Source organism: Anomaloglossus baeobatrachus, chromosome 9 (genome assembly GCF_048569485.1).
Source record: "Anomaloglossus baeobatrachus isolate aAnoBae1 chromosome 9, aAnoBae1.hap1, whole genome shotgun sequence".
Taxonomy (NCBI): domain Eukaryota; kingdom Metazoa; phylum Chordata; class Amphibia; order Anura; family Aromobatidae; genus Anomaloglossus; species Anomaloglossus baeobatrachus.
In genome coordinates this window covers 158,868,847-158,892,608 of record NC_134361.1, presented here as the reverse complement: position 1 = coordinate 158,892,608, position 23,762 = coordinate 158,868,847, and the positions used below count along the sequence as shown (strand labels likewise).

Below are 23,762 nucleotides of genomic sequence, written 5' to 3'. Positions count from 1 at the left end.
CACAGGAAGAGCTTGGCCCCAGGGAGGATGATAGTAGTGGTAGTCGCATATGGCGCAGGGGAATGCTGTTGAAAGGGTCGGCAGTAACCGGATGACACAGAGGGTGCAGTTCAAGGTCACCGAGCTACACTATGATGGGCCTCAGCCAATCCCAGATATTTTGGAGGTCTTGGCTATTTTTTTCCTTCTGTGCGTCTCCTTTCGACGGTTTACCGTCACCCCAGATCCTGGGCCGTGGAATGGGTCACGGGTGCCTTCTACTCTCCCCGCGAACCCTGGGATCCCCCTTCTTTTCTAAGAACCCGGGTCGAGCTTCCAGCTCCAGCCCACGAGTCCCGAACTGTCCGTGTCTCTGCTATTCTCTTCTTGAGTGCGACCTGGCGTTGCTGTGCCCAGAACCGACTGACTAATGCTGAGATGGCTCCTAACTACCCCTGTTGGTGCCCCGCCTCCCGGGTTCCTTCCCGAGGTCCCATACATCGTGATGGCCACCCCAGCCCAGTCCCAGTGGAAGAGCTCCCATGCTATGTGTTGTTTGATGTGTGGTTGGTGGTTTACCAGTGAGCTCCATATCCGAGATGAATACTGCACCTCCAGTGAGGTGCAGCACCCTGTGGGTGGCGCCTGAAGTCACACCCCCCCACAGCGAATCACAGCACGTCCGCGGGCTGTAAAATAAGGCATTACAATGGCAACTGTAAAATTGGTATAAGAAAAAAATAATAACTTTTCTTCTCCTTTATGGAAGGCATGGTTTCATGAACGTTACAAAAACTTGTCAGGCATTTCACAGTCACATAAAACCTTTTGACACTGTAAATGCATAAAACATTAGCATAAAACATTCACTTTTGGGCGATCTAGATTCCCTTCTTTATAAAACTTTTCACTTGATATAAAATTTTCCATTTCACATAAAATTTTCACTTTGCATAAAACGTTTCCTTTAAGTGCAACAGCTTAGCAGTAACAACAATAGGCACATGAATGACACAGAAGATGCAGTTCAAGGTTTTTACTCACTGGAAGCACACTGACATTGGAGCACTGAGCTACACTGTGATGGCCCTCAGCCGATCATGGATACTTCGGAGGTCGTAGCTAGTTGTTTCCTTCTGTGTGTCTCCTTTCAACGGTTTCCCTCCACCCCAGCTCCTGGGCCATGGAACGGGTCACGAATGCCTTCTGCATTCCCCGCGAACCCTAGGATCCCCCTTCTTTCCTAAGAACCCTGGTCGAGCCTTCAGTTCCAGACCACGGGCCCCGAACTGTCCGTGTCTCTGCTATTCTCCTCCTGAGTGCGACCTTGCGCTTGCTGCGCCGGAACCGAATGACTAATATTGAGATGGCTTCTAACTACCCCTGTTGGTGCCCCGCCTCCTGGGTTCCTGGACTGGTGGGCAAGGGGTCACATACCTCGTGATGGCCACCCCAGCACCTTCCCTAGCCCAGTCCCAGTGGAAGAGCTCCCGTGTTATGTGTTGGTACTCCGTATCTGAGTACCCTTTGGCGCCTGAAGCTACAGGGGCGCCACACGTGAGGATACAGTATGGGGAGTGAAGGAGTGAAAATTTGCGAGCTCAATTTGAGGAGCGAGAGAGGAATGTATGATTCAACAGTATGCAATGGGGGATGGGTGTGGATGGAGTATGAGGAGCAAGGGGTCATGTATAGAAAACAGTATGAAAAGGCAGATGTATTTGTGCACAGTATGGGCAGTGAGGGGAATGGGTGCGGCCACAGAATGGCAAGTGAGGGGGATGGGCAAAATTTGAGGACACAGGATGAAGAGTGAACAAGTGAGGGTTAGTGCAGACAAAGTATGGATAGCGAGTAGTGGCATGTATTAGAAAACAGTATGAGGGGGAATGTATGGGTACACAATATGGGGAGGGAGAGGGTATGGATGCGGACACAATATGGGGCGCAGGGGTATGTGTGAGGAGACAGTATGAGGAGTGAGAGGTTAAATAAGTGAGGAGACAATTTGGTTAGAAGAAGGGATGTGTGAGGAGACAGTATGACGGAAGAAAAGTGTGAGGGGGCACAGAATAGAAAGTGGATAGTGTGTATGAGGGGGGTATAGAGAGGGAATAGCATGTGGTGACAGTGTAAGGGCACAGCCAGGAGGTCACAGGATAAAGACTGGGCAGTATAGGGGGACACAGTGTAGAGGACAGTGTGAAGAGCAAGTGTGATGCCCTGGCCTATCAGGTCGTTGGTGTTGCTAACAGCTTACCCAGTCAAAATCCTAGGAACACTTTGCACCGAACCCACCAGACACACCATTGGGGGGCCTGAAGGGAATAGGGCCGCCCACATGGGGGGTTGGTAGGGGATAGTGAGAAAGTGACAGAGAAGTGAAACAGGAGTGAAAGGAATAGGAGGTGGACGGTGACTCTCTGAGAGGGAGAAGTCACCGGTCCGGAGCAGGGCTCCTGAAGTTTACTAGGTGGCAGACATTGGTCTGGGCCTGGTAGGAGCTGGAACCCCGGTCGCAGGGGATCGCGTCAAGGGGCACGGACTGCCGAGGAGGGAAGCCAGCGGCCATGAGCCATCACCGGGCAGGGGCCAGGGCACGACGGGGTACGTGTACCCTAGGCCAGGAAGTAGCTTCACGCGTCCCGTTAATTTACCCGATGGGGGTGAAGACTTCAAGATTCATCCCCAACTTTCTCCAAAATCGGGGTACTAGCGCACCGATGGGATAGGACTTTCCCAAATTACAGTCCAAAGAAATCCTTCGCGTGAACCCTGAGAGCAAGCTCACTTCGTTAGCCATATGGGTGAGTGGGACCCCAAAAGTTTGAAGCATGAGGGTCCAACTAGTGAGAAGGTGCCATGGAAAAGGCCACAGGCTAACAGCAACACCAAAGACACGGATCCAGGCGTGCTCCCTCCATGCTGCAGTGGTGCTCAGAATTCTGGTTTACAAGCTGTCGGTGTTATTATTCCTGGACTGAGTGAGTACGCTGAAAAGCCAGTTTTCCTCTACCCAACAGCACACCAGTCACCAACACCCAACGGGCCCTGGGGCACAAACCCCCTACCCACAGAGGGGTTAAACATCCTGCTGCTACACCATCGCCACCGGGCTCCCCAACAGCAGCGGTGGTCTCCTACATTACCACGCACCGTGAGTGGCGTCACAAATCGCAATATGAATGAGTATTGTCATATGACAACTATGCCACCCACGTGGCGGGAGGGGGGCGGACAGAATTCTTTTCCTGGGTCCTGGAAAACCTAGATTCGCCTCTGCATAAATCAAACAAATTATTAAAAAGTTCATTGAGATATTACTCTATATATTAATATATTCATAATTCAATAATAGAAAGTCAGTACATGGACGGAAGAGCTTGTTACAAATAACATTACGCGCCTGATGAGAGCATGCATCTTCCAGGCTCCAGTAACCAAGCACGCACATCTACATCACAACTCATCCACATCCCATGGACAAAAGTCTAATGTGCACACACAGAATGTGGGGAGCCTTCCTCATAAAGATGGCTGCAGCCAAGGTGCAAGATGCTGATGTCACAGGCAGGGCTGTATTTTGCCTTCGTGCTGCCCTAGGCACTTTAAGTGGTCGCGCCCCTTATTGACAACGTAAAACGGAGTTTTCGTACACGACATCTGTTTAAGGCAGATCTACTCTGTAAAACACTTGAAAAAGTATCAATGAGAAACGAAGGGCACTCACCCCCCCCCCCCAATGGGGATCACCACAGGCACATCAAAACATAGCATGAGTATAAAATATTCCCACCACACCGTCCCCACGTATATACTGTGACTGTCACACTGCCCCTAATAAACTACACACTGCCCTCCCTTATAAATTATACCCACCACACCTTCCTCAATTATGAAATACTAGAAGGTGGCCCGATTCTAACGCATCGGGTAGTCTAGAATGTGTATGTTTGTTAGCAGATTGAATAATAATGTAATAAATTGTTTGGATGGGTTAGTTTTAATTTAGTATTCTTAAAATAGTTTATTGGTTTAAGAATGACAAACAGAACAAACAATTTTATTTTCAATAATTTATTAGATAATGAATTGGTTTCAAACTATCAATACATATATTTTATATACTATAAATGGTTACAATTTTTTTTGTATGAGAGGAAAATGAAAGGATGGGAGAGGTAAGAATATTTTATTAGGGGAGAAAGCAGGGGAACAATGAGGTAAGTGGGTACTATGGAAAGAGGTTGTGGAAACATTCCTGGTTATTTAGTTCATGTTAAATATTTTTATGATCGGTGATTAATATGAACAGTTTTAATAGATGAGTCTAATGTTTAATGATGTCCATGGCTTGTAATGAAAGAAGGTTATGAACAGTGTAAAGTTATTTAAAAATATTTTTATACACCACATTTTGTGTAAAGATCTTTTCACTGTCTTTAAGTAACTTTCCTTGTAAAGGTGTGTCAAGAACTTGTACTTTGACGTTGCATCTCATTGTCACTCTTGAAAATGCAACGTACAGTTGTCCATGGCCAAAAACTGGTTCAGGTAGATATATGCCAACACGGTGTAGAGTTTGGCCTTGTGACTTGTTTATTGTCATGGCAAATGCAGGTTTTAGGGGAAACTGACGACGGCGAAGTTTAAATGGAAGGCGAGTGTCTGAAGGACATATATCAATACGTGGAATTAACACTTCCTTTTCTTTAGCTGATCCAGTGATGACTCTTGCTTGAATAAGGTGTGAATACATTCCAGTCACAATAAGGCGCGTTCCATTACATAGTCCTTGTTTGGTATTTAGATTCCGGAGCAACATAACAATGGTTCCAATTTTAAGTTGAAGTATGTGGGATGGCATTCCTGATGGTGTTACACTGTTTAAAAATTCAACGGGATAATGTTCACGTTCATCTTCATTATCTACATCGATTGAATCATCACTTTTGTACAACTTATATTCACCTGGCATGCGATCCATTACACGGGAATTTAGTAGAGTAACGTCTTCATTTTTGGCACAGAGAATTGCATAGGAAGAGGCTTTGTTAACATTGTTTTTGTCGTTAATATCAATGTTAAAATGTTGTCCAAAAACCTCAGTTACAATGCAGTCTTTACATAACATGTCTTCAGGTATTTCTATAATGTCTTCTCCAAGGTTATATTGATTGGTAAGTTCACCGTTACCAAGTTTCAGAAGCCATTTGCTGTAATTTGGATCAGTAGATCGCATGTTGTTAATTAGTTGGAGTTTGGTAAAGTTTTTCCAAAGTTCTGACATTTTTAAGCTGGACTCAATAATATCTGTTCTTGTTCCACTTGGTATAACTGGAAGGCATTGTCGAAAATCTCCCCCAATAACAAACACTTTTCCACCAAATGGAATTAAATTTTTTTCTGCTACCTTTGTGGTCATTACTTCACGTAGAAGTCTGTCAATTAAGGTCAAAGCATATTTGGAGGCCATAGTGCATTCGTCAATTATTAAAAGACTTGCATTTTGTAAAAGTTTTCCTGCTACTGTATCTTGTTTGATTCGTGAAACGGATATTTCATTGACTGGAACTGGGATGCCAAATAGTGAATGCATAGTGCGACCTTCGTTTAATAGATTTGCTGCAATGCCTGTTGTAGCAGATGTCAACACTTTTTTTCCCAACCCTCTAACGTGATGTATTAAAACATCATAAAGGTATGTTTTGCCACTTCCTCCAGGACCGTCAATAAAGAAACATTTAGGGTTCGCATTTCCTTGGTTAAGAATGGCACTTAAAATGGTGTCATATGCAATTTGTTGTTGTTCATTTAAGGAGACTCTGAGCTCTGTTGCTAACAATAATTCTGAAGATTCATTATACTGCGGAGCTTGTGGAAGTTGTATTTCAGGGTGTGGCAAATTAAAGTCAGTATACGTTTTTCCATGTAGTAATAAGATATTTTGGACATCTTGCATGGCGTAAGCTTCACATTTGCAACAATGACCAGTTTGGTTGTGAAGATGTAAGCAGTAATCTTCAATTAGATTTTCTTTGAAAAGTGTCCAAAGTTGATCAGGGTTTGTAGGGGGGCCAAACACGCAAATGTAGGCAAACAATTCACGAAGTTGCTTAGGCATATGTAGGGTTACTGCGTCTTGTAAAGTAAGTTTCCAAACTGTATCATCAAATAGAAGTCCCAAAGCCAAAGCTGCAGCTTTAAATGTATCATGTAATACTCCATGAACGGTTTTTAAATGGTTATAACTTGTAGCTCCTCTGACATGCAGTAGTAAGAGGCGAAGGCAATATCTTTCTTGATCTTTGAGACTAACAGTATACATGCGTCCAATTATTGTGCTTACTCCACGTAGTCTTGGATTCCAAGTTTTTTTCCAAACATAATGCTCTGGAATCTCTCGATACAAATATTGCCTTGCATTTTCATCTCGTTGGTTTAGCAAAAACCATTCTAGTAATGTTGAGGTTGTGGTTAAAGTTTTGGACACATCTTCGACTTGAGCATCTTCAAAAAAATAAAGTTGTTGTTGATGTGGTAAATGAATAGCTAATCGTATAATGGCATGGGACTGTGAATGCATTGGAAAGGCAAATATTCGCCACGCAGCTTCGGGAGCACTGACATATCTTGAGTCTACAAAAGTTGAAGATTCATCATGGTTCAGAGTTTTCTGTTGGATTTCGACATTAGCTTTGTCATGGCCTTTGTAGATATACTTAAAATGATATTTAACACTTTTGATTGAACCACAGATTTCCACGTTGATGTGACAGTTGTAGCGTTTTAGTAGGTATGGATTGTATGGGACTATCCATGAGTTATTGATATGTTTATTTTTGTGAACAATGTTCTCAATATCTTGTCGTCGGTATGATGGGTAGCCATCTAAATCTTTAACAGTGTGCTGTTTTAAGTCCTTTGGAAATTTTTTAGTACATTTTCCATTTTGCATGCATGGACTTGCTGGATTAAGAACTCCACATGGACCATGAACCATATGAGACACTACAATGTCATAGAGCTCTGGATACTGTTGTTGGTTAGGAATCTCAGCCCATACTATGTTGTTGATGTCTTCCTCAGTGTGAATCTTAGAATTGGTGTCTAAGATAAGGAGAATATGTGCATGTGGTAGACCTCTTTTTTGAAACTCGATGACATGAACCATTGCTATGACTGTTCCAAACAGGCCATTTTTGATGTCTTGTAAAAGGCTTTTTAGTTTTAGCCGAAATATGCGTGCAACTAAGTCAGGCCTATGTTCTACGTGTTGCCATGGTTCCAGATGCTCGGTGATTTCAACCCATTTGGGATTACAGGTCATAGTAACAAAAATGTCTGGTTTTCCATACTTAGTGACTATTGCCATTGCATCTTGATAACGTTGTTGCATGTTGCGGGGGCTTCCTTCAAATGACGAAGGTAGAATAACTGTTTTGCCAATAGGTATTCCCTTTTCAATTGATTTTTGTTGCAAATGTTCTTGAAGAACACAGTAGTCTTCTACTTTGAGGATTTTTTGATTTTGTCTTATGTAATTCAGGCGATTAGCTTCTATTTTAACATATGCATCTACTAAGTACTGTTGTGTTAGTTTTCCACCGTTTAAAATTGGATTAAAGTGATTGCGGACAGAGAGTTGAAAACTGTAGTATTGCAGTTGTGTTATTCTTCTAGTAGTACCTTGTTGTTGTAGGTTTTCATGCCAGCCTTGATCACCTCTTGGAAAGAAAAGCGGATATAGAAGAGCATCAAGGTTGCTGTGTAAAATGCTAATCCGCTGTGTTTTAGGAAGTAAAGGGTTGTTTTTGTCTGGGTGAAGATGAACTAATATATCCCTGTTAAAAGGAGGCTCTCCATCATCATTTTGGAAAACTACTGCGACCTCACTAATGCGTGGTTTGTTGTATCGCCGTGGATCTTGTCCACGTTCTTGTTTAATGGCCATGACAATAGAAGGCATTGAAGTTCCATATGTGATAGCCTTCTGTTCTTCTTCGGCTTCTACGTCTTTTAGCATGCGATATGCAGCTGCAAATGGATTGATTTGTTGTAAAAGTTGTGCAATTTGATGCATCATTTCAGTATTACACTTTTTGTTTTCGTGAACAGTCAGCCGTTGTTCTGTTGCTTCATTTGGATCCAAAATGTATAATTGAGCATATTTTGGAGTTTGGCCCATTTCTGGATGAAGTGTCCCTGTGCGGTGGTAAATTTGACCATGAATTTTAAAACAATACGGGCCAAATCCTGGCGGCGGTGCAATATTGGCTCCAAATGAAGCAAATGCATGTGAACTGTTGATGCTTCGGATATTGTCCATAAAATTTTTACTGTGTGGATGACTTCCTTTCATCAATTGCTCTAACAGATCTGAGTATTGAGGTATGGGCAACTGAATTTTCCCTTTTTGGCAGCATTGAGTGAACAGATTGTCTGCTGGTTTTTCATCGGTAAAATTGTGCGAGTTGCATTTGGAGCAGAGTGAATTCATCTTTCCACAGTAATGCTGAATAATTGTATTTTCATTATGTGTTCTGCTCGCTGTAAAAAGTTGAATATTGTGTTGAGTTTGGCTGAGATGGTAGAGCATTCTTTTGTGATGAATTAGGCGATCATGTTGTTGTCTTTTTAGTTTGGAAGGTGGGGATTCCTGTCTCCGTTGTCGGCTGTGGGCTTCTGCATCCTGAGCTTGTCTTGCAGCAGTTTCTTGTGGTGTCTCTTGTAGGCGACGTTGTTTGTGAGCTGTGGCATCTTGTGCTTGTCTGTGCACAGTTTGTTGAAGAGTCTCTTGTTTTCTACGTTGTGTGTGAGCTGTAGCATCTTGTGCTTGTCTGTCCACAGTTTGTTGAAGAGTCTCTTGTTTTCTACGTTGTGTGTGAGCTGTGGCATCTTGTGCTTGTCTGTCCATAGTTTGTTGAAGAGTCTCTTGTTTTCTAAGTTGTGTGTGAGCTGTGGCATCTTGTGCTTTTCTGTCCACAGTTTGTTGAAGAGTCTCTTGTTTTCTACGTTGTGTGTGAGCTGTGGCATCTTGTGCTTGTCTGTCTATAGTTTGTTGAAGAGTCTCTTGTTTTCTAAGTTGTGTGTGAGCTGTGGCATCTTGTGCTTTTCTGTCCACAGTTTGTTGAAGAGTCTCTTTTTTTCGACGTTGTGTGTGAGCTTGAGCATCGTGGGCTTGTCTATCGGAAATTTGTTTAGGTGAGGCTTTGTGTCGACATAGTCTTTGAGAATTAGCTTCTCTGGCTTGTCTTTCAGTAGTTTGTTGAAGTGTCTCGATGTTGCGACGTTGTTGTCGCATTGATGCTGCTGCTATTTTTCTATTATGTTCGCTGGTGTATTTTCGCTTACGACCCCTTGTAAGACAGAGCTCGTCAAGTGTTCTTGAGTGAAGCTGTAAAAGGCAGACAGATAGACGAAATAATACAGTTAGACTGATGAGTGAAGTAAAGGATTTTTTTGTTGGAGTACTGTGCATGAGAGAAGGTGTTGAGTTGACTTGTGAGAGCTATGTTGCACTGTGTTACTGAGCAGGTCTTTACAAATGTTGCTGAAAGTATGTTACTACATGGTTTCCATTATGTGTGTGTTCCACGTGGAAAAACTGTAGGAGTGTGGGAGTGTTTATCGTTGTGTTGTGACCTTCTTTGTGGGCTACGATACAGCAAGATATGTGATGGGTAGAAATCTGGATAGTTTTTTGCGTTGTTAGTTGCCTCTATTTGTAATGTAAGGCAGTTGATGTGACAGTACTTGTGCCATTGCTAAGGGGGCGTTGGGTTATGGAGGTTGCATTGGGGCATCAATTTTTCTGCGTAAGCAGATGCAAACTGGAGCTAGTGGAGGCAAGACATGTTTGTGAGATGGGATGATTTTGGTAAGTACTATGTGTCTTTTGTGTGTATCCATTTGTTTCTTTTTCTGGCTTACCTGTTCATTTTCAATTTCTTGTGGTGTCTCCTGTTGTGGTGGAAGTGCAGGAGGTGGTACTTCTAAGGCTCGTCTGTTGACTTTTTTTTGAAGAATATCTTGCTGTAGCTGTTGTTTGTGAGCCGTCCCCTCGTGGGTTATTGTGCAGGCAGTTTGTTTACATGTGTCTAGTTCTGGAGGCTGTGTGCTAGTGTTCACATCAGATTTTTGTCTGTTGACCTCTTGTTGTATTTGCCTTTGTTTTTGATGTTGTATTTGCTTTCTTTTTGCTGCTACAGCTTTTCGTTGCTGGTCGATGATGTAGTTGCGCTTAGGCCCTATTGTAAGGCAATCAGTGTAAATTGTGGTAGACGTAATCTGAAAAAGACACGAAAATTGCAAGACATAGCAAATGATATGGTAGACTACAGGCAAGAAGTATGTATTCAGCAGCATGTTAGTTTTTGTTTTTTTTTATAGGATTTTGACAAAGGTATGTAGCAGTGGTTATGAGGTAAAGTCTTGAATAATGATGGTTCATTTATTGCTTGTTGGTGTTCCGCTGTGCAGCACGCATCAGCGTGTTTGACAGCGGAAGATCATCGATCTCAATGGGCATGGAACCGGCATATACTGGTAACTATGGTAAACGATCAGGTAAGTATGCAAAGCGCAAAACTCTAGAAGTGTGGAAGTGTTTATCATTGTGTAGTGAGCTTCCTTTGGGGGCTACGATACAGCAAGGCATGAGATGGGTTGAAATCTCGTTACTTTTTAGAGGTGTTAATTGCTTCCATTTGTAATATAAGGCAGTTGATGTGACAGTACTTGTCCCGTTGCTAAGGGGGCGTTGGCTTATAGAGAATGCATTGGGGCATTAATTTATCTGCGCAGGCAGATGCAAACTGGAGCCAATGGAGGCAAGACATGTTAGTGAGGTGGGATGATTTTGGTAGTTACTATGTGTATTTTGTGTGTGTCCATTCTCTTCTTCTTCTGACTTACCTCTTCATTTCTAATTTCTTGTGGTGTCTCCTGTTGTGGTGGAAGTGCGGGAGGTGATACTTCCAAGGCTTGTCTGTTGTCCTTTTTTTGAAGATTATCTTGGTGTAGCTGTTGTGTGTGAGCCGTACCCTCGTGGGTTATTGTGCAGGCAGTTTGTTTACTTGTGTCTTGTTCTGGAGGCTGTGTGCTAGCGTTGGCATCACATCGTTGTCTGTTGACCTCTTGTGCTATTTGCCTTTGTTTTTGACGTTGTAGTTGCCTTCTTTTTGCTGCAGCTGCTTTTCGTTCCTGGTCGGTGGTGTACTTGCGCTTCGGCCCCATTATAAGGCAATCAGTGTAAATCGTGCTAGACGTAATCTGAAAAAGACACGAAAATTGCAAGACATGGCAAATGATATGGTAGACTACAGGCAAGAAGTATGTATTCAGCGGCCTGTAATTTTTTTTTTGTTTGATTTTTGTTCAATGTATTTAGCAGTGTGTGTGAGTTAAAGTTTTGAATAATGATGTTTCATTTTTTGCTCGATGGTCTTCGGCTGTGCAGCACGCATCAGCGTGTTTGACAGCGGGAGACCATCAATCTAAATGTGCAGGAAACTGTTGTAGACTGGTAACCATGGTACACAATGGAATAACTATGCAAATTGCTTTGCTTATTTACCCAATGTGTACCATAGTCACCAGCGTACGCCGACTCCCGTACACGTGTACCGTGAGCCGGGGTAAGCTGGTAACCATAGTACACATTGGCTAACAAACCAAAATGCTTTCGATATGAAGAAAAGGAGAAATTCCAGCAACTCCAGGAGAAAGTAGAATTTTATTTAAAAATTGATTCTTTATTGATAATAAAAATATTTCATCCAAGCAAGACATAAAATAGTGAGGCAAGACAGAGGAGTCTTGTCCTACGCGTTTCAACGTAGATAGGTTGGAATCATGGCATTCCATGATTAAGACCTATCTAGGTTGAAACGCGTAGGAAACGGCTCCTTTGTCTTGCCTCACTAAAAATTATTTTGTTTTGCTTTGATGAAATATTTTTATTATCAATAAATAATCCATTTTTAAAGAAAATTCTACTTTCTCCTGGAGTTGCTGGAATTTCTCCTTTTCTTCATGTGTTCTCACCCAGGTCCAGGGTGTTTCCGTGCACCGGAGGTAAAATTTGGGAGTGAAGAGGGGAGAGCTGAAGTTAGTTCGTTTTTGAAAATGCTTTCCATAGTTACAGGATTGTATACCATTGTTACCTGCGTAAGTCGTTAAGCTGCTAACCAGAGTGCAAATTGGCTAACTATGCAAATCGACCGTGGTGGTTTATTTTTTGCTTGTTGATCTCTTGCTGTGTAGCTGTGTGCACCCCCATGCTGCGCATTCCCCATCGTTCTCCACCCCTTATGCTGCGCACTCCCAAACGTGCTCCATCCCCCATGCTGCGAACTCCTCCCCATCGTGCTCCATCCCCGATGCTGCGCACCCCCCCAACATGCTCCATCCCCGATGCTGCGCACCCCCCCATCGTGCTCCATCCCCCATGCTGCACCAGCATCAGCCTCTCTGCCCCCAGAATCAGCTTCTCTGCCCCCAGCATCAGCCTCTCTCCCAGCATCAGCCTCTCTCATCCCAGCATCAGCCTCTCTCATCCTAGTATCAGCCTCTCTCCTCCCAGCATCAGCCTCTCCTCTCTGTCCCCAGCATCAGCCTCTCTCCTCTCAGCCTTCCCCAGCATCAGCCTCTCTCCTCCCAGCCTCCCCCAGCATCAGCCTCTGTCCTTCCAGCCTCCCTCAGCATCAGCCTCCCCTTCCCAGCCTTCCCCAGGATCAGCCTCTCTCCTCCCAGCCTCCTTCCTCCCGGCCTCCCCTTCCCAGCCTCCCTCAGCATCAGCCTTCCGCTCCCAGTCTCCCCCAGCATCAGCCTCCCCAAGCATCAGCCTCTACCAGCATCAGCCTCTCTCCTTCCAGCCTCCCCTAGCATCAGCCTCTGTCCTTCCAGCCTCCCTCAGCATCAGCCTCCCCTTCCCAGCCTTCCCCAGGATCAGCCTCTCTCCTCCCAGCCTCCTTCCTCCCGGCCTCTCCCTCCCAGCCTCCCTCAGCATCAGCCTTCCTCTCCCAGTCACCCCCAGCATCAGCCTCCCCAAGCATCAGCCTCCACCAGCATCAGCCTCTCTCCTTCCAGCCTCCCCCAGCATCAGCCTCTCTCCTTCCAGCCTCCCTCAGCATCAGCCTCCCCTTCCCAGCCTTCCCCAGGATCAGCCTCTCTCCTCCCAGCCTCCTTCCTCCCAGCCTCCCCCTCCCAGCCTCCCTCAGCATCAGCCTTCCTCTCCCAGTCACCCCCAGCATCAGCCTCCCCAAGCATCAGCCTCCACCAGCATCAGCCTCTCTCCTTCCAGCCTCCTCCAGCATCAGCCTCCCCAAGCATCAGCCTCCCTCGTCCCAGCCTCCCCCAGCATCAGCCTCCCCCTCCCAGCCTCCCCCAGAATCAGCCTCTCTCCTCCCAGCATCAGCCTCTCTCATCCCAGCATCAGCCTCTCTCCTCCCAGCATCAGCCTCTCCTCTCTGTCCCCAGCATCAGCCTCTCTGCTCCCAGCCTTCCCCAGCATCAGCCTCTCTCCTCCCAGCCTCCCCCAGCATCAGCCTCCCCCAGCATCAGCCTCTCTTCTTCCAGCCTCCCCCAGCATCAGCCTCTCTCCTTCCAGCCTCCCCCAGCATCAGCCTCCCTCTCCCAGCCTTCCCCAGGATCAGCCTCTCTCCTCCCAGCCTCCGTCCTCCCAGCCTTCCCCAGCATCAGCTTTCCCCTCCCAGCCTCCCTCAGCATCAGCCTTCCCCAGCATCAGCCTCTCTCCTCCCAACCTCAGCCTCTCTCCTTCCAGCCTCCCCCAGCATCAGCCTCTCTCCTTCCAGCCTCCCTCAGCATCAGCCTCCCCTTCCCAGCCTTCCCCAGGATCAGCATCTCTCCTCCCAGCGTCCTTCCTCCCAGCCTCCCTCTCCCAGCCTCCTTCAGCATCAGCCTTCCTCTCCCAGTCTCCCCCAGCATCAGCCTCCCCAAGCATCAGCCTCCACCAGCATCAGCCTCTCTCCTTCTAGCCTCTTCCAGCATCAGCCTCCCCAAGCATCAGCCTCCCTCGTCCCAGCCTCCCCCAGCATCAGCCTCTCTCCTTCCAGCCTCCCTCAGCATCAGCCTCCCCTCCCCAGCCTTCCCCAGGATCAGCCTCTCTCCTCCTAGCCTCCTTCCTCCCAGCCTTCCCATCCCAGCCTCCTTCAGCATCAGCATTCCCCTCTTCCCCATGATCAGCCTCTCTGCTCCCAGCCTCCTCCAGCACGCCCTGCTCCTCTGCCGACACTCACACACCCGATCGCATCCACTCACACACACACCCGATCGCATCCACTCACACACACACCCGATCGCATCCACTCACACACACACCCGATCGCATCCACTCACACACACACCCGATCGCATCCACTCACACACACCCGATCGCATCCACTCACACACACCCGATCGCATCCACTCACACACACCCGATCGCATCCACTCACACACACACCCGATCGCATCCACTCACACACACACCCGATCGCATCCACTCACACACACACCCGATCGCATCCACTCACACACACCCGATCGCATCCACTCACACACACCCGATCGCATCCACTCACACACACCCGATCGCATCCACTCACACACCCGATCGCATCCACTCACACACACCCGATCGCATCCACTCACACACACAGACACTGACGATATCGCACTTACGCGCTCATACTCACAACATCCGGAGGTATCACATGCCTCTGGCCATGTGATCCTCCGTCAGGTCCTGGAAGATCACAACAGCACAGTACCGCCGCCGAGAAGCAAGCGATATCCCAGGATGTTGTGAGTATGTGGATGCGATGTGAGGTGTGTGTGAGGTGTGTGTGAGGTGTGTGTGAGGTGTGTGTGAGAGTGAGTGTGAGTGAGATCTGATGTGTGTGTATGTTTGTGTGTGTGCGTGTGGATCTTCCGGCGCAGCAGGACCTTGATGGGCTTGTAACCATGCGAGCATGGTTACCAACGTATCCACACCACTCCCACCACTGCCGTGCGAGCGGGGGCCGGGGGGGGGGGGGGGGGAGGGAGTACAGTACTCACCTCCGTGACAGCGCTTGTAACCATGCGAGCATGGTTACCAACGTATCCACACCACTCCTGTGCGAGCGGGGGCCGGGGGGTGGGGGGGGGGCAGGGAGTACCGTACTCACCTCCGTGACAGCCGTGTCAGTTCGAGAAATGCGCGGGGGGAGGGAGGGGGTGGGGCCAGAGCTAACGTGCATTGCGTGAGGGGGGCGGGGCGTGGCGTGGCCGAATTGCCAATGCCTGCAGGGTGCCGGGGCGAGAGGCCAATCTGTGGGGGGGGGGGCGGAGCCTGGGCGAGCGGCTGGCCAATCCGTGTGGGGGCGCAGCCTGGGCGAGCGGCCAATCCGTGTGGGGGGGCGGGGCCATGGCGAGCCCAGCGGCCAATCAGCTTTGTGTCACCGTAAGGACACAATTTTGGAGCATGACAGACAGACAGACAGACAGACAGACAGACAGAATAAGGCAATTATATATATAGATGATCTGCACACTGTCCTCACATCATGCTGCCCCCCTCCTCACAATGTTCCATGCATGCTTCCCCCTCCTCACAGTGTCCCATGCATGCTGCCCCCTCCTCACAGTGTCCCATGCATGCTGCCCCCTCCTCACAGTGTCCCATGCATGCTGCCCCCTCCTCACAGTGTCCCATGCATGCTGCCCCCTCCTCACAGTGTCCCATGCATGCTGCCCCCTCCTCACAGTGTCCCATGCATGCTGCCCCCTCCTCACAGTGTCCCATGCATGCTGCCCCCTCCTCACAGTGTCCCATGCATGCTGCCCCCTCCTCACAGTGTCCCATGCATGCTGCCCCCTCCTCACAGTGTCCCATGCATGCTGCCCCCTCCTCACAGTGTCCCATGCATGCTGCCCCCTCCTGACAGTGTCCCATGCATGCTGTCCCCTCCTCACAATGTCCCATGCATGCTGCCCCCTCCTCAGTGTCCCGTGCATGCTGCCCCCTCCTCAGTGTCCCGTGCATGCTGCCCCTCTCCATGAGCTCCTAATGCTGCCTTCCTCTTTTCCATAATGTCACCTCCATGCTGCCCCATTCATCTTAAGACCACCACACTAACGCTTATGCTGAGACCCCCCCCCACACACACTACCCCACTCTTGATATTGACTCCCCTACATTGTTCCACTCCATACTGAGTCCAGACATGCTGCCCCTTCTCCATAATGAGCTCCCAATGCTGGCCCCCTCTTATTCTGAGCCCTTACACTCCCCCCCATCGATATTGTCATTGCTCTATCCCTCAACCCTTGTCCTCTGTCTCTAGCATTGGCCCCTCTCTCCCATTCCCCCAGCAACAGCCGCTCTCTCCCGCCTTCACCAGCAGCCTCTCTCTCCCCAGCATCAGCCTCTCTCTCCCCAGCCTCCCCCAGCATCAGCCTCTCTCCCCCCAGCCTCCCCCAGCTTCAGCCTCTCTCCCCCAGCTTCCCCCAGCATCAGCCTCTCTCCTCCCAGCCTCCCCCAGCATGAGCCTCCTCCAGCATCAGCCTCTCTCCTCCCAGTCTCCCCCAGCATGAGCCTCCTCCAGCATCAGTCTCTCTCCTCCCAGCCTCCCCCAGCATGAGCCTCCTCCAGCATCAGCCTCTCTCCTCCCAGCCTCCCCCAGCATCAGCCTCCTCCAGCATCAGCCTCTCTCCTCCCAGCCTCCCCCAGCATCAGCCTCCTCCAGCATCAGCCTCTCTCCTCCCAGCCTCCCCCAGCATCAGCCTCTCTCCTCCCAGCCTCCCCCAGCATCAGCCTCCTCCAGCATCAGCCTCTCTCCTCCCAGCCTCCCCCAGCATCAGCCTCCTCCAGCATCAGCCTCTCTCCTCCCAGCCTCCCACAGCATCAGCCTCCTCCAGCATCAGCCTCTCTCCTCCCAGCCTCCCCCAGCATCAGCCTCTCTCCTCCCAGCCTCCCCCAGCATCAGCCTCCCTCCTCCCAGCCTCCCCCAGCATCAGCCTCCCTGCTCCCAGCATCAGTCTCCCTCCTCCCAGCCTCCCCCAGCATCAGCCTCCCTCCTCCCAGCCTCCCCCAGCCTCAGCCTCCCTCCTCCCAGCCTCCCCCAGCCTCAGCCTCCCTCCTCCCAACCTCCCCAAGCATCAGCCTCCCTCCTCCCAGCCTCCCCCAGCATCAGCCTCCCTCCTCCCAGCCTCCCCCAGCATCAGCCTCCCTCCTCCCAGCCTCCCCCAGCATCAGCCTCCCCCAGCATCAGCCTCCCTCCTCCCAGCCTCCCCCAACATCAGCCTCCCTCCTCCCAGCCTCCCCCAGCATCAGCCTTCCTCCTCCCAGCCTCCCCCAGCATCAGCTTCCCTCCTCCAAGCCTCACCCTCCCCCTCCCAGCCTCCCTCAGCATCAGCCTCCCTCAGCATCAGCCTCCCCCTCCCAGACTCCCCCAGAATCAGCCTCTCTTCTCCCAGCCTCCCCCCCAGCTTCAGCCTCTCTCTCCCCCCAGCCTCAGCCTCTCTCTCCCCCCAGCCTCTCTCCCCCCAGCCTTAGCCTCTCTCTCCCCCCAGCCTCCCCCCCAGCCTCAGCCTCTCTCCCCCCAGCCTCAGCCTCTCTCCCCCCAGCCTCAGCCTCTCTCTCTTCCCAGCCTCCCCCCAGCCTAAGCCTCTCTGTCTTCCCAGCCTCAGCCTCTCTCTCTCTTCCCAGACTCCCCCCAGCCTCAGCCTCTTTCTCTTCCCAGCCTCTCTCTCTTCCCAGCCTCCCCCAGCCTCAGCCTCTTTCTCTTCCCAGCCTCTCTCTCTTCCCAGCCTCCCCCAGCCTCAGCCTCTTTCTCTTCCCAGCCTCTCTCTCTTCCCAGCCTCCCCCAGCCTCAGCCTCTTTCTCTTCCCAGCCTCTCTCTCTTCCCAGCCTCCCCCAGCCTCAGCCTCTTTCTCTTCCCAGCCTCTCTCTCTTCCCAGCCTCTTTCTCTTCCCAGCCTCTCTCTCTTCCCAGCCTCCCCCAGCCTCAGCCTCTCTCTCTTCCCAGCCTCCAACCAGTCTCAGTCTCTCTCTCTTCCCAGCCTCAGCCTCTCTCTCTCTCTTCCCAGCCTCCCCTCAGCCTCTCTCTTCCCAGCCTCTCTCTCTCTTCCCAGCCTCAGCCTCTCTCTCTCTCTTCCCAGCCTCCCCCCAGCCTCTCTCTCTTCCCAGCCTCACCCCAGCCTCTCCCTCCTCCCAGCCTCCCCCAGCCTCAGCCTCCCTCCTCCCAACCTCCCCAAGCATCAGCCTCCCTCCTCCCAGCCTCCCCCAGCATCAGCCTCCCTCCTCCCAGCCTCCCCCAGCATCAGCCACCCTCCTCCCAGCCTCCCCCAGCATCAGCCTCCCTCCTCCCAGCCTCCCCCAGCATCAGCCTCCCTCCTCCCAGCCTCCCCCAGCATCAGCCTCCCTCCTCCCAGCCTCCCCCAACATCAGCCTCCCTCCTCCCAGCCTCCCCCAGCATCAGCCTTCCTCCTCCCAGCCTCCCCCAGCATCAGCCTCCCTCCTCCAAGCCTCACCTTCTCCCTCCCAGCCTCCCCCAGCATCAGCCTCTCTCCTCCCAGCCTCCCCCAGCATCAGCCTCCCCCAGCCTCAGCCTCCCTCCTCCCAGCCTCCCCCAGCCTCAGCCTCCCTCCTCCAAGTCTCCCTCAGCATCAGCTTCCCTCCTCCAAGCCTCACCCTCTCCCTCCCAGCCTCCCTCAGCATCAGCCTCCCCCTCCCAGACTCCCCCAGAATCAGCCTCTCTCCTCCCAGCCTCCCCCAGCATCAGCCTCCCTGCTCCCAGCATCCGCCTCCCTCCTCCCAGCATCAGCCTCCCTCCTCCCAGCCTCCCCCAGCATCAGCCTCCCTCCTCCAAGCCTCACCTTCCCCCTCCCAGCCTCAGCCTCCCTCCTCCCAGCCTCCCTCCTCCCAGCCTCAGCCTCCCAGCCTCCCCCAGCCTCAGCCTCCCCCAGCCTCAGCCTCCCTCCTCCCAGCCTTCCCCAGCTTCAGCCTCCCTCCTCCCAGCCTCCCCTAGCCTCAGCCTCCCTCCTCCCAACCTCCCCCAGCATCAGCCTCCCTCCTCCCAGCCTCCCCTAGCCTCAGCCTCCCTCCTCCCAACCTCCCCCAGCATCAGCCTCCCTCCTCCCTCCTCCCAGCCTCCCCCAGCATCAGCCTCCCTCCTCCCTCCCTCCTCCAAGTCTCCCTCAGCATCAGCTTCCCTCCTCCAAGCCTCCCTCAGCATCAGCCTCCCTCAGCATCAGCCTCCCCCTCCCAGACTCCCCCAGAATCAGCCTCTCTTCTCCCAGCCTCCCCCCCAGCTTCAGCCTCTCTCTCCCCCCAGCCTCAGCCTCTCTCTCCCCCCAGCCTCAGCCTCTCTCTCCCCCCAGCCTCTCTCCCCCCAGCCTTAGCCTCTCTCTCCCCCCAGCCTCAGCCTCTCTCCCCCCAGCCTCAGCCTCTCTCCCCCCAGCCTCAGCCTCTCTCTCTTCCCAGCCTCCCCCCAGCCTAAGCCTCTCTGTCTTCCCAGCCTCAGCCTCTCTCTCTCTCTTCCCAGACTCCCCCCAGCCTCAGCCTCTTTCTCTTCCCAGCCTCTCTCTCTTCCCAGCCTCCCCCAGCCTCAGCCTCTTTCTCTTCCCAGCCTCTCTCTCTTCCCAGCCTCCCCCAGCCTCAGCCTCTTTCTCTTCCCAGCCTCAGCCTCTCTCTCTTCCCAGCCTCCAACCAGTCTCAGTCTCTCTCTCTTCCCAGCCTCAGCCTCTCTCTCTCTTCCCAGCCTCCCCTCAGCCTCTCTCTTCCCAGCCTCAGCCTCTCTCTCTCTCTTCCCAGCCTCCCCCCAGCCTCTCTCTCTTCCCAGCCTCACCCCAGCCTCTCTCTCTTCCCAGCCTCCCCCCAGCCTCTCTCTCTTCCCAGCCTCCTTCTCTTCCCAGCCTCCCCCAGCCTCAGCCTCTCTCCCCCCAGCCTCCCCTTGCATGATTACAGTGGACAAAAAGAGGCATCGCAATTTGCAACGATCATCAACTAACCTGTAAGGAGCCCATACATTCTAGGCTCTGCCTCTGCCTTACCTGCTCCGGTGCCCGCCGCCCTGCTCTGGCTGGCTCCAGCTTCAGACGCGTCCTCCTCCACGGCGTGTGTCATCTGCAGCATTGGACGCTGCAGCACGGGGCAGTCAGCTGAATGTCGCGCCCGCGCGCCTCTGACCCCGGAAGTGCAGGCCATGGAACTTCCGGGGTTAGTCAGCTCACTATGCCTGGCGCCCGCCATGTATTGAAATAGACAGCAGAAGTGCGCCTCCCCTCCCTCCCCCCCCCGGAACACAGCCGAGTGTAACGGAGGGAGGGACGGGGGGCGGGGATGTAAAAAAAAAAAAAAAAAAAAAAAATTTATAAATTTTTTTTTTTTTTTTTTTTTTTTTGCTGCCAGAAAGTGCCGCCCCCCGCAACGTGCCGCCCTAGGCACGGGACCACGGGTGCCTAGTGGCAAATACGGCCCTGGTCACAGCCACTCAACCTCCACACTAGAGGGGAGGGGCGGCTGCTTAGCATAAGACATGCACACTAATAAGGCTTGCACTGGGAGCCCATCATATAATGAGTGAAATTCACAGTTAGGTTAAATGGTGGTTAAATGGTGAGCCTGTCATGGGTTATGTACTCATAGTGCTAACTGACCCGCCTGGACCTGGTGTTGTGCGTCATTTATAGGCCATTATTCAGACACTGTGCGTCTCTTGTATCCGTGAGAGATGCACCTATATAGTGCTGTTTAGCCCGCCTGACCTGGGTTTCTGGCGTCATTTATAGTTACCTTTCAGATGTGTCGCCCTGGGCAACCAGGGGACACAGGTCATCACACCACCACACCCTACATCCCAGCTAGGAACACCAAAGCTAACCAAAAATCCTTGTTGCCTTCCTCCAGAGGCTGATGATGCACACCAGGGGGTGGGCCAGGCGGTTGGCTCCGCCCACCGAGGAGTTCACAGCTCTGGAGACGGGAGAAACCAGGCAGAACAGCTCAGGGGGAGCTAGAGTGAGGAGCTAAGTGAAAGGAGTAGACAAGTAGTGAAAGTAGAAAGAAGTAAAGTGGTAAAGGAGGAAAGCAAGAGTGGTGACAGAAAGAAAGCCTGAAGTAGTCCAGCTGTGTGCAGGACAGGTCAGCAAGGCCAGCAATGGCGGTGACTGTCTGGAGGGGGACCGTGTGGAAGTTCCTGGAAGGACCGCGGACGGGTAGTGGCCTGGCGGTCTGGAGCAGTGTACCGAAGGACAGTCAGCACCAGGGCAGGGGCCTCTCGGACCCTGGTAAGGCTAGGAGTCGCCATAATTCGCCAAATCCATCAGTGAAGGGGACGTAGATCCCCCAACAACCAAGTCCCGATTGAAGGCAACAGCCCAACCAGAGTAGGAGAGACACCGCCACCGCCAAGGCACCAGTCTCTCAGGGCCAGCGCCTGCGGGCAAAGAGTAGAGCTCTTCCGGTCCAGCTTGAAGCCGGGGAGCGGGTTACCGGTGGGAATCCATCGCTACCAACACAGAAACAAAGGTGCAAGGAAAAGGGACATCACCGTCACCTACTGGGAGAGCAAGTGCAGCCGTCCGTGGGAACCGTCTTTCCAGCCGTGTGGTTTACCGTAAAACTGTGTCAACGTCTCAGGCTGAGTGAGTACCACAGTGCCGCAAGGCACAGCGCTGCCCCCGCGTCCCTGTGCCCACCAGGCCCTGCACCTCCCTCACCATCACCGGGCCCCGGGATCACCAACCCCTACCTACGGAGGGGCAACACAACACCTGGCTGCTCCGCATCACCATCCCTGGGATCCCCGTATTGAGCAGCGGTGGGGAAATCACCACAACCGTGGGTGGCGTCACGGACAATAAACTATTCCCACACCCAACAACCCCCCTTTCACTCACGGGCGAGGAGCGCCGCTCGAGAACCCCCGGGATCCGGCCCACAGCTCGAGCCACCACTGAGCAGCAGCTGCCGGACCCGAGCAGAAGGGGTGAGCGTAGTGTGCTGACACCCTCCTCCCCGCCCGCGACAACTTGGCGTCACGAACAGGATCTTACCGCTCTGCCGTTTGGTAGAGGTGCGCCTTGTTACCGCCGGAGGTATCCGGCTGAAAAATTTCAGAAGTCGCCTTCTTTGGCGCGAAAAGTTCCCGCTCAAGCGTCTTCTCGAGTAGCAGAGGCACGAAGGCCAAAACCCCGCCCCGAGAGAGGAGGGGCCGGAAAGAGCTAAGGGGGACGGAAACAAGATGTCTGCGCCCGACAGAGCCGCTGGAGGAGCGGTGGTCGCAGCCGCAGCGGCACCCGCGGATGGGAATGGGCCTGCCCAGGTCCCGGCCATACCGGCGGGAGGTGCCGCGGCCCCCCCGCTCGCTCAGGTCATGCCGTTCTCCTTCCCTATGCGTCCGGAGCTGCCTGGCTACCGCAGTATGACGGGAAACCGGATGCTCTACAGGCCTTCCGGAAAAAGCTTAACCCGTTGCTAGAGCTGTACCCCCTGACCGATAAGCAACGTGCAGCGATAGTGCTAGGCCAGTTAACCGGCGCGGCTGAGCAGGAAGCGGAGACCTGGGCCGAGGGGGACCGGCTCTCTGTAGCCACCATCTTTGAGAAGGTACAGACTGCCTTCGAGACCCGGACTGAAGCTGAGCTGAGGATGCAGTTTTACCAGTGCCGACAACGGGCTGGGGATAGCATTCGGGACTATGCTTTACGTCTGCAAACCGCCCTCCGCACGCTGAAGCGGGTGAACCCTATTAATGAGGCGGATAGCAACAAGATGTTGGTGGAGCAATTTGCGCAGGGGATGAGGTCTCCTGAGGATCGTAAACAACTCCGGCTGTGGGCCCTGGAACACCCTGATGTGGACTTTGCTGTGTTAAAGGAACGGGCTATTAAAGCGCTACAGCCCCCAGCTGCAGAAGTTCGGGAACCTGCCCCGTGGCCCGTCGAGACGGTCCCCGTTGTGGCGGCCTCTGCCCTACCAACCTCTCCAATACCTACAGCCCCAAGCAGCACCGTGGAAGAACTGGCAGCCCAGGTCCGTCGCATGCACGGAGACCTCGCCAAGATCCTTGCTACACTACAACCTCTGACCAGATCTCAGCCTCCAGCACAGATACAGCTCGCTGACAGCACTGAGGATGTTCCCTGGATGCAGCGGAGAAGTGCCAATAATCCGCGGAGCAGACCTCCAATCTGCTACAAGTGCCATAAGCCTGGTCACTACTTCCGACAGTGCCCGTTAAACGAGCAACCCCTGGGGCCCCGGGCCAATCCTCAGGAGTAGAACATTGTGGCCCCCCGGACTGGCGAGATCGATATATCGGGGCCCGACCCATCATCCCCGTGGCTGTGGACGGTATACCGGTGATGGCTCTCTTGGACACTGGATCACAGGTAACCACCATACCATACACGTTGTATCAGCGGTATTGGGGAATGGACGAACTGGCACCCCCAGACACTAGTATAACACTGATTGCTGCCAATGGACTTCCATTGACCCAAGTGGGGTATAAACAGGTGGCTATGACTGTGGGGCAAGCTGAACTACAACATCAGGGTATGATTGTGATCATGAATGAACCCAGTGATCATAACCCGAAGATAGTGCTAGGAACCAATGTGATGGAGCACTGTATGACTGATGTGTTGACCCTATTACAACAGCTGGCTGCCACAGCCGCAGGAAGATGGCAGAGAGCTGTGCAGCGTGAGATCCGGGCTCTGATGTACCGCCAGCATGTCAGCTCCACAGGAGGGGAGATTGGGGGAGTGAGAGTAATGGATGTGGCTCCG

At 51.9% G+C, this 23,762-nt stretch overlaps 1 protein-coding gene across 2 annotated transcripts in view; it reads left to right on the top strand.

Moving 5' to 3' along the window:
* GABRA3 (gamma-aminobutyric acid type A receptor subunit alpha3) overlaps positions 1–23,762 on the top strand; it is a 422,933-nt gene that overhangs the window by 210,760 nt on the left and 188,411 nt on the right. The gene's annotated exons all lie outside the window — the stretch shown is intronic.